The sequence below is a fragment of the Vigna radiata genome, chromosome 1 (assembly GCF_000741045.1).
Source record: "Vigna radiata var. radiata cultivar VC1973A chromosome 1, Vradiata_ver6, whole genome shotgun sequence".
In the NCBI taxonomy this organism is placed as follows: domain Eukaryota; kingdom Viridiplantae; phylum Streptophyta; class Magnoliopsida; order Fabales; family Fabaceae; genus Vigna; species Vigna radiata.
This window is the reverse complement of record NC_028351.1, coordinates 5,108,198-5,115,953: the sequence shown is the minus strand read 5'-3', so window position 1 is coordinate 5,115,953 and position 7,756 is coordinate 5,108,198. Positions and strand designations below refer to the sequence as shown.

General features: G+C 40.6%; 2 pseudogenes; both read right to left on the bottom strand.

Moving 5' to 3' along the window:
• LOC106769373 overlaps positions 1–6,574 on the bottom strand; it is a 16,712-nt pseudogene extending 10,138 nt beyond the window's left edge.
• LOC106756211 overlaps positions 6,465–7,756 on the bottom strand; it is an 8,051-nt pseudogene continuing 6,759 nt past the window's right edge.

Here is a 7,756-nt window from a genome sequence, read left to right as displayed (position 1 = left end):
GACACTACCCCAGATAGGCTCTACCCCAGATAGGCTCTACCCAGATAGACACTACCCCAGATAGGCTCTACCCCAGATAGGCTCTACCCAGATAGGAACTACCCCAGATATACACTACCCCAGATATACACTACCTCAAATATACACTATCCCAGATAGACTCTACCCCAGATAGACTCTACCCCACATAGACTCTACCCCACATAGGATCTATCCCAGACAAGCTCCCAGACAGGCTCCCAGACAGGCTCTACCCAAGATAGGCTCTACCCCAGATAGGCTCTACCCCAGATAGGCTCTACCCCAGATAGGAATTACCCCATATAGGAACTACCCCAGATAGGAACTACCCCAGATAGGAACTACCCCATATAGGAACTACCCCAGATAGACACTACCCCAGATAGGCACTACCCCAGATAGGCACTACCCCAGATAGGCACTACCCCAGATAGGCACTACCCCAGATAGGCACTACCCAAGATAGGCACTATCCCAGATAGGCACTACCCAAGATAGGCTCTACCCCAGATAGGCACTACCCCAGATAGGCACTACCCCAGATAGGCACTACCCCAGATAGGCACTACCCCAGATAGGCACTACCCCAGATAGGCTCTACCCCAAATAGGCTCTACCCCAGATAGGAACTATCCCAGATAGAAACTATCGCAGATAGGCTCTTCCCCAGCAGATAAGAACTACCCCAGATAGGAACTACCCCAGATAGAGACTACCCCAGATAGAAACTACCCAGATAGAGACTACCCCAGATAGACACTACCATGATAGGCTCTACCCCAGATAGGCTCTACCCCAGATAGGCTCTACCCCAGATAGGAACTATCCCAGATAGGCACTATCCCAGATAGGCACTACCCCAGATAGGCACTACCCCAGATAGGCACTACCCCAGATAGGCACTACCGCAAATAGACACTACCCCAGATAGGCTCTACCCCAGATAGGCTCTACCCCAGATAGGCTCTACCCCAGATAGGCTCTACCCCAGATAGGCTCTACCCCAGATAGCCTCTACCCCAGATAGGCTCTACCCAAGATAGGCTCTACCCCTGACAGATAGACACTACCCCAGATAGACACTACCCCAGATAGACACTACCCCAAATAGACACTACCCCAGATAGGTAATGGTATTTAGGAACTAAAACACAAGCAGAGAATTGGACTAAACAGACAGAGGTTTGATAAAATGGAATTCTGTATTGAAAGCAGAATGCAGAAACGTTATATCAGAAGAAGAAAAACAGTTACTGATAAAACAGTAACTTTAACCAACATAAAGNAAAACTGTAACTAAGAATACAGTTATTTGAATTACAAAATGCACCCTAATACTTCCCCTTAATTCAAATCACTTAAAGGGAAACAACTCCAACTCCTTCGTTCAAAAAATCAAATCTGCATCCAGTCAATGCTTTGGTGAATAAATCACCCAGCTGCTCTTCAGTTCGACAATAAGTCACTTCAACCTTCCCTTTATTCACCATGTCCCTCAAGTAATGGAACTTGACCTCTATATGCTTACTCCTCCCGTGACTTATGGGATTTTTTGCCAGATTAATTACAGACGTATTGTCCATCATCAACTTCACTGAACTTTCATTTGTAATCTTTGATGCATTCAGCAATTCCTTTAACCAAGTGCCTTGGCAAGCTGCATAACAAGCTGCAATGTATTCAGCTTCACAGCTTGATAATGCCACAACAGAATGTTTCTTTGAACACCATGAAATTGGTGCTTTGTTCACAAAGAAAATGTAGCCCGATGTGCTTCTTCGTTCTACAACATCTCCAAAATCTGAATCACAATAACCTGTCAACTTTAGTTCGCTTGCTTTTGCACCATATGGAAACAGAATTCCCACCTCTGTCGTGCCTTTAATATATCTCAATTCTCTTTGCTGCAACCAGGTGACTTCTTCTAGGTTGATGCATAAATCTGTTGATTAATCCAACGCTGAATGCCAATTCTGGTCGACTGTTGCATAGGTATCGTAATGAGCCTACAATCTGCTTATACACAATCTCATCCACCTTTTCTTCTGTTTCATCTGCACTCAGCTTAATGTTTGCTTCTAATGGACTCTTGGCCGTGTTGCATTGACTCATATTGAACCTTTCAAGCAACTCTCTTGTGTACTTCCGCTGGTGCATTACAATCCCCATATCAGTTTGAGTGAATTCCATGCCCAAAAAATAGTTGAGCTCTCCCATGTCAGTCATCTCAAACTCAGACTTCATCCACTCCTTAAACTCTTCTATATGCTGCAAATTGGAACCAGTTACCAGTAGATCATCTACATAGAGACAGATGATCAAAATATCTCCACTTTGTTTTGCTTTCACATATACACCGTATTCAACTTTGCATCTCTCAAAACCACAACTGATCAGTGATGAATCAATATGTTTGTTCCATGCTCTGGGTGCCTGCCTTAAGCCATACAGAGCCTTTTGCAGCCTATACACCTTGTTATCCTTATCTCTTTCTTTGAATCCAGGCGGTTGATGCACATAAACTTCCTCTTCTAGCAAACCATGCAGAAATGCAGCTTTAACATCTAAATGAAACATCTTCCACCTCCTTGCACATGCGACAGTAACCACCAAACGTATGCTTTCTAATCTCGCCACTGGAGCAAAGACTTCATCAAAATCAACCCCTTTTGTTTGTAGAAATCCTCTGGCAACGAGTCTGGCTTTATGCTTGGATATGGTGCCATCTGAATTGCATTTTTTCTTGAAAACCCACTTTAAACTGATGCACCGTTTGCCAGGTGGAAGATTTACTAACCTCCACGTATTGTTTTTCTCAATGGATGCAAGTTCTTCTAACATTGCATTTCTCCAAACTGGCTGCTTCAGAGCTTCATCCAAATCAACTGGCTCTGTCCGAGCCATGAGTGCCATGTGTATCAGCTCACCATCTCCATCAATTCCATCATCTGTATATATCTCATACTCAGAAAACCTTGAAGGTCGCATAACCTGTCTTCTAGGTCTTCGAGAAGCTGCATTCAAATCACCGTTTCCCCCAGTGATCGTAACTGGATCATCTTCAGCGTTTGAATCTTCTGACAATCCATGCAATGGTGTCTTCGTCATTCCTGAGCGCATGTGATCCCAATCCCAGCACTCATCCTCCAAAAACACAACATCCCTACTCAATACCATTCTCTTCTTTATAGGATCATACAGTTTGTATGTGCCTGTGTTGTGATAACCCATAAGCACCATTGGCTCACCTTTATCATCTAATTTGCACCGTTTCTGCGCTACTACGTGTGAGTACACAAACGAGCCAAATACACGCAGATGACCAACAGCTGGCTTCACTCCGGACCATATCTCCAAAGGCACCACTCCTTCAATGCTTTTCGTTGGACATCTGTTTAGTAAATATACAAATGTCAATACTGCCTCTCCCAAAAAACTTCGTGACAGATTCTTCTCTTTCATCAAGCAGCGCACCATGTTCATCACTGTTCGATTCCTCCTTTCAACTAAACCGTTGTGCTGAGGGGTATATGGTGCCACAACCTCATGCTTGATCCCTTCATCGATTCAAACAACTGTGAGGTATACTCTCCACCCCCATCAGTTTTAAGAATCTTGAGCACCTTGCCACTCTCCTTTTCTACTTCAGCCTTGAATTTCTTGAACACATTTAACACCTCACTCTTAGTTTTGATTAGATAAACCCACATCATTCTACTGTGTTCATCCACAAATGACAGAAAATATCTGTTACCTCCCAAGGATTCCTCCTCAATTGGTCCGCAAACGTCTGAATGTACCACCTCCAAGCAATCCTTTGATCTCTTCTTCACACAAGATTTGAACGCCTTTCTGGTTTACTTGCCTGTTAAGCATGATTCACAAATCTTCTCTGGCACCGAGATATTTGGAATCCCAGTTACCATGCCTTTTTCTCTTAATCTTTGCAAATCTTTGAAGTTAAGATGACCAAGACGCAGGTGCCATAACCAGCTCTCGCCTTCTCCAACAGCTGACAAACAATGCAGTGTTTCTATTGCATCCATAGCCACTTGAAATGTTCTGTTATCCGAGATTTCACTCCTCAGTATCAATCTATCATGATCATTATACAATTCCATCTTCCCTTTCTTTCCCATGATTACAGTGAATCCCTTCATAACTAACTGTCCAACACTAATCAGATTGCATTTAAACTCTGGCACAAACAATACATTTGAAATTACTGCTTGTGAACCGTTGTTGCGTCTGATGATTATATCACCCATGCCTTCAACCACCAGCGTTCTGTTATCTGCAAATCTGACTTTACTTTTCTTAGTGGCATCAAAATTAACCAGCCATTCCCTCTTATGCGTCATGTGGTTTGAACAACCAGAATCAAAGTACCAATTCTTGGTTAGTGGCTCCAAACTATCTGTGGTTGTCATCACCATCAATGTAATAGGTTCAGCATCGGATTCTTCTTGAGCAAGGTGTGCCTCCTTGCTTTGAAATCCCTTCTTCTGCTTTCCTTTACCAGAGTAGCATTCGGACGCAAAGTGGCCCATTTTATGACAATTAAAGCACTCGATGTGCCTCTTATCTTTCTTCATTCGCTGTTGATCTCCCTTTGCTGAATCACTCTTCTCTTCTTTTTCCTCTATAGTGGAATTATCCTTTCTCCATTTTCCTTTTCCAGCCTTTCCTTTCCACTTCTTGAAGCTTTTCTTTTCGTTACCTTTGAAATGATGAACCTTCAAAGCTTGTTCATCAATCTTAACAGGGTTTCTTTCACGCATTCTTAATTCATGAGCCTCAAGTGAACTTTGAAGCTCTTCCACCTTGAGTTTGTTGAGATCCCTTAACTCCTCAATGGCCACTACGATGTGGTCAAACTTCTGCGGCAACAAACGCATAATCTTTTCAATCAGCATTAGATCTGAGATAGTTTCTCCCCAGCCTTTCATTTGGTTGACAACAGACAGATTTTGTTAAAGAATTCTCCCACATTATCAGCATCTTCCATAACCATATGTTCATATTGTCTTCTCAAAGACTAAAGTTTCACTTTCTTTACCTTCTCTCCGCCTGCATGACACCTGACCAGAATGTTCCATGCCTCCTTTGCTGTTGAAGCATTCTGGATCTTCTCAAAGTGCACATCATCGACGCACTGATGGATGATGAAGAGAGCTTTATCATCCTTTCGTCTAATCTCCTCCTTCTGTTCCTTCGTACCACCAAGATCGGACACGCCTCCGATTTCCTCCACAATTGCGCTGACACCCTGATACCGGAGCAACACCTTCATCTGTGCACACCATCTGTTCCAATTTTTTTCTGTTAAGAGTGGAAAATGTGCAACTGGTATATCAGCCATAACAATCTTTGTGAACGAATCTTGATCAAAAATCACCTTTCTTTGATCACCGTCAATCGAAACTGCAACCCCACACTCTAGGCACCGCAAAGATTGACTCGCGAAGACTGACTCGTCACTCCACTCCCAGATCACTATTAACCTTGCTCTGGATACCACTAATGGTATTTAGGAACTAAAACACAAGCAGAGAATTGGACTAAACAGAGAGAGAGGTTTGATAAAATGGAATTCTGTATTGAAAGCAGAATGCAGAAACGTTATATCAGAAGAAGAAAAACAGTTACTGATAAAACAGTAACTTTAACCAACATAAAGGAAAACTGTAACTAAGAATACAGTTATTTGAATTACAAAATGCACCCTGATAATAGGCACTACCCCAGATAGACACTACCTCGATAGGCACTACCCCAGATAGGAAGTACCCCGGATAGGAAGTACCTCAGATAGGCACTACCCCAGATAGGCACTAGGCACTACCCCAGATAAACTCTACCCAGATAAGCTCTACCCTAGATAGACTCTACTCTAGATAGGCTCTACCCCACTCCAGATAGGAACTACCTCAGATATGCACTACCCCAGACAGGCACTACCCCAGATAGGCACTACCGCAGATAGACACTACCCCAGATAGACATTATCCCAAATAGACTCTACCCTAGATAGGCTCTACCCCAGGTAGGCACTACCTCGGATAGGCACTACCCCAGATAGCCCGGATAGACACTACCCCGGATAGACACTACCCCGGATAGGCACTACCCCAGATAGACACTACCCAGATAAACACTATCCCACATAGACTCTACCCCAGATAGGCTCTACTCTAGATAGACTCCATCAAATTGCACCATTAAACTCCATAAATATATTGCTATATTTTTTAAATAGATTTGGCATTAAATAGGAAAGTTCAATGCCTAATGCACACAACCCTATTGATATTTTTCAAAGAAAAAAAATTCCACCATCATCTAATATTACCAACAATAATAAGAACTACGCACTATACTGTGACTTACAAATGAACATGGATAATTTGTGAAAGATCAAAATACCTTGTACCCATGGATGCAATCTAAACACAGGTCTGGTGGCAAAACATCACCCCCTGTGTAGCAAATTCATCTTTATCTGCATTGCTTGGACATTGATGGCTTAGGAGTGCAGGTCGACTGGTATTTCTCAGCAATTTGGTCAACATCAATGTTCTTAAAGGCAACCAGAAGCAGGACGGAAACAAAGAGAGAGAAATCAGCATCTACATGGATCTAAGCAGTTTGGATAAACTTGACTAGGTAACGGTTTATTTTTAAGAAAAAGCAACAAAGCAGCCACACCAACTACGGACAAAAGAACATAATTAGAGATTGAATAAAATAGCTAAACATCCTCTTCAGTTTCCACTTCACAAAAGAATTGTGCTAAACATCCTAAACATTTAGAGTTACACATAACGTGTAATATAATAATAATAATAATAATAATAATAATAATAATATGTTTGATTACTAATTTGATTAAAAGCTGTACAGATTTTATCTTAGTTTTTATATTTAAAATTTTTTATTTTAATGTTCGTGCCTATCATTTTAAAGCACGCATATATAAATTAGAGTTAAAAAATCAGATGCTGTCAAACACAGAAGAAAACTATATGAGCACATATATATAAATTAGAGTTAAAAAATCACCCTTTTCTATAACAAAATCATCAGATGGCACATACATTCCCAAGAGAAGCACAAGGTACACACAACTAAAAGCTATTAAATGGCTCAGGACTATCATGTGTTCATAGCTTCAATCAATCTTCACATCACACTTAATCAGGTTTTTTAATTTACGAAAAAGAATTAACACAAGGAAAACAACTTATACACAATATTAGTTTCATAAATGTTGCTAAATCTTCAGAAATTTTAAAATAGGTCCTTATATTTTTAATCATTTTATATTTAATATTTTAATTTAGATCCTCATACATATAAAACATTTTAAATCAGGTTCCTAGTTGGTAGCCAGGGTTTCATCAAGTACATAATTAACAAAATAATTTGATCACTCATAATATGAGAAAAAGGTAATGAATTTGGTAAAGAACTTTATTTAGCATGGCAAGTAGATGGAATTTTCTAAGACTAGCTAGCAAAACACAACTTACAAAAACAATGATTCAGTTTAGCCATTACCTTGAGATCAGAGAGACCAATCACACAAGCACACTCCACTACTTCAGCACCAGCAAGTTCTACAATTGAAAAGAAACTTAACCATTTTAGGGCTAACAACAAAAAAGGGGGTTAATTCATAAAGTTATATATATATATATATATATATATATATATATATATATATATATATATA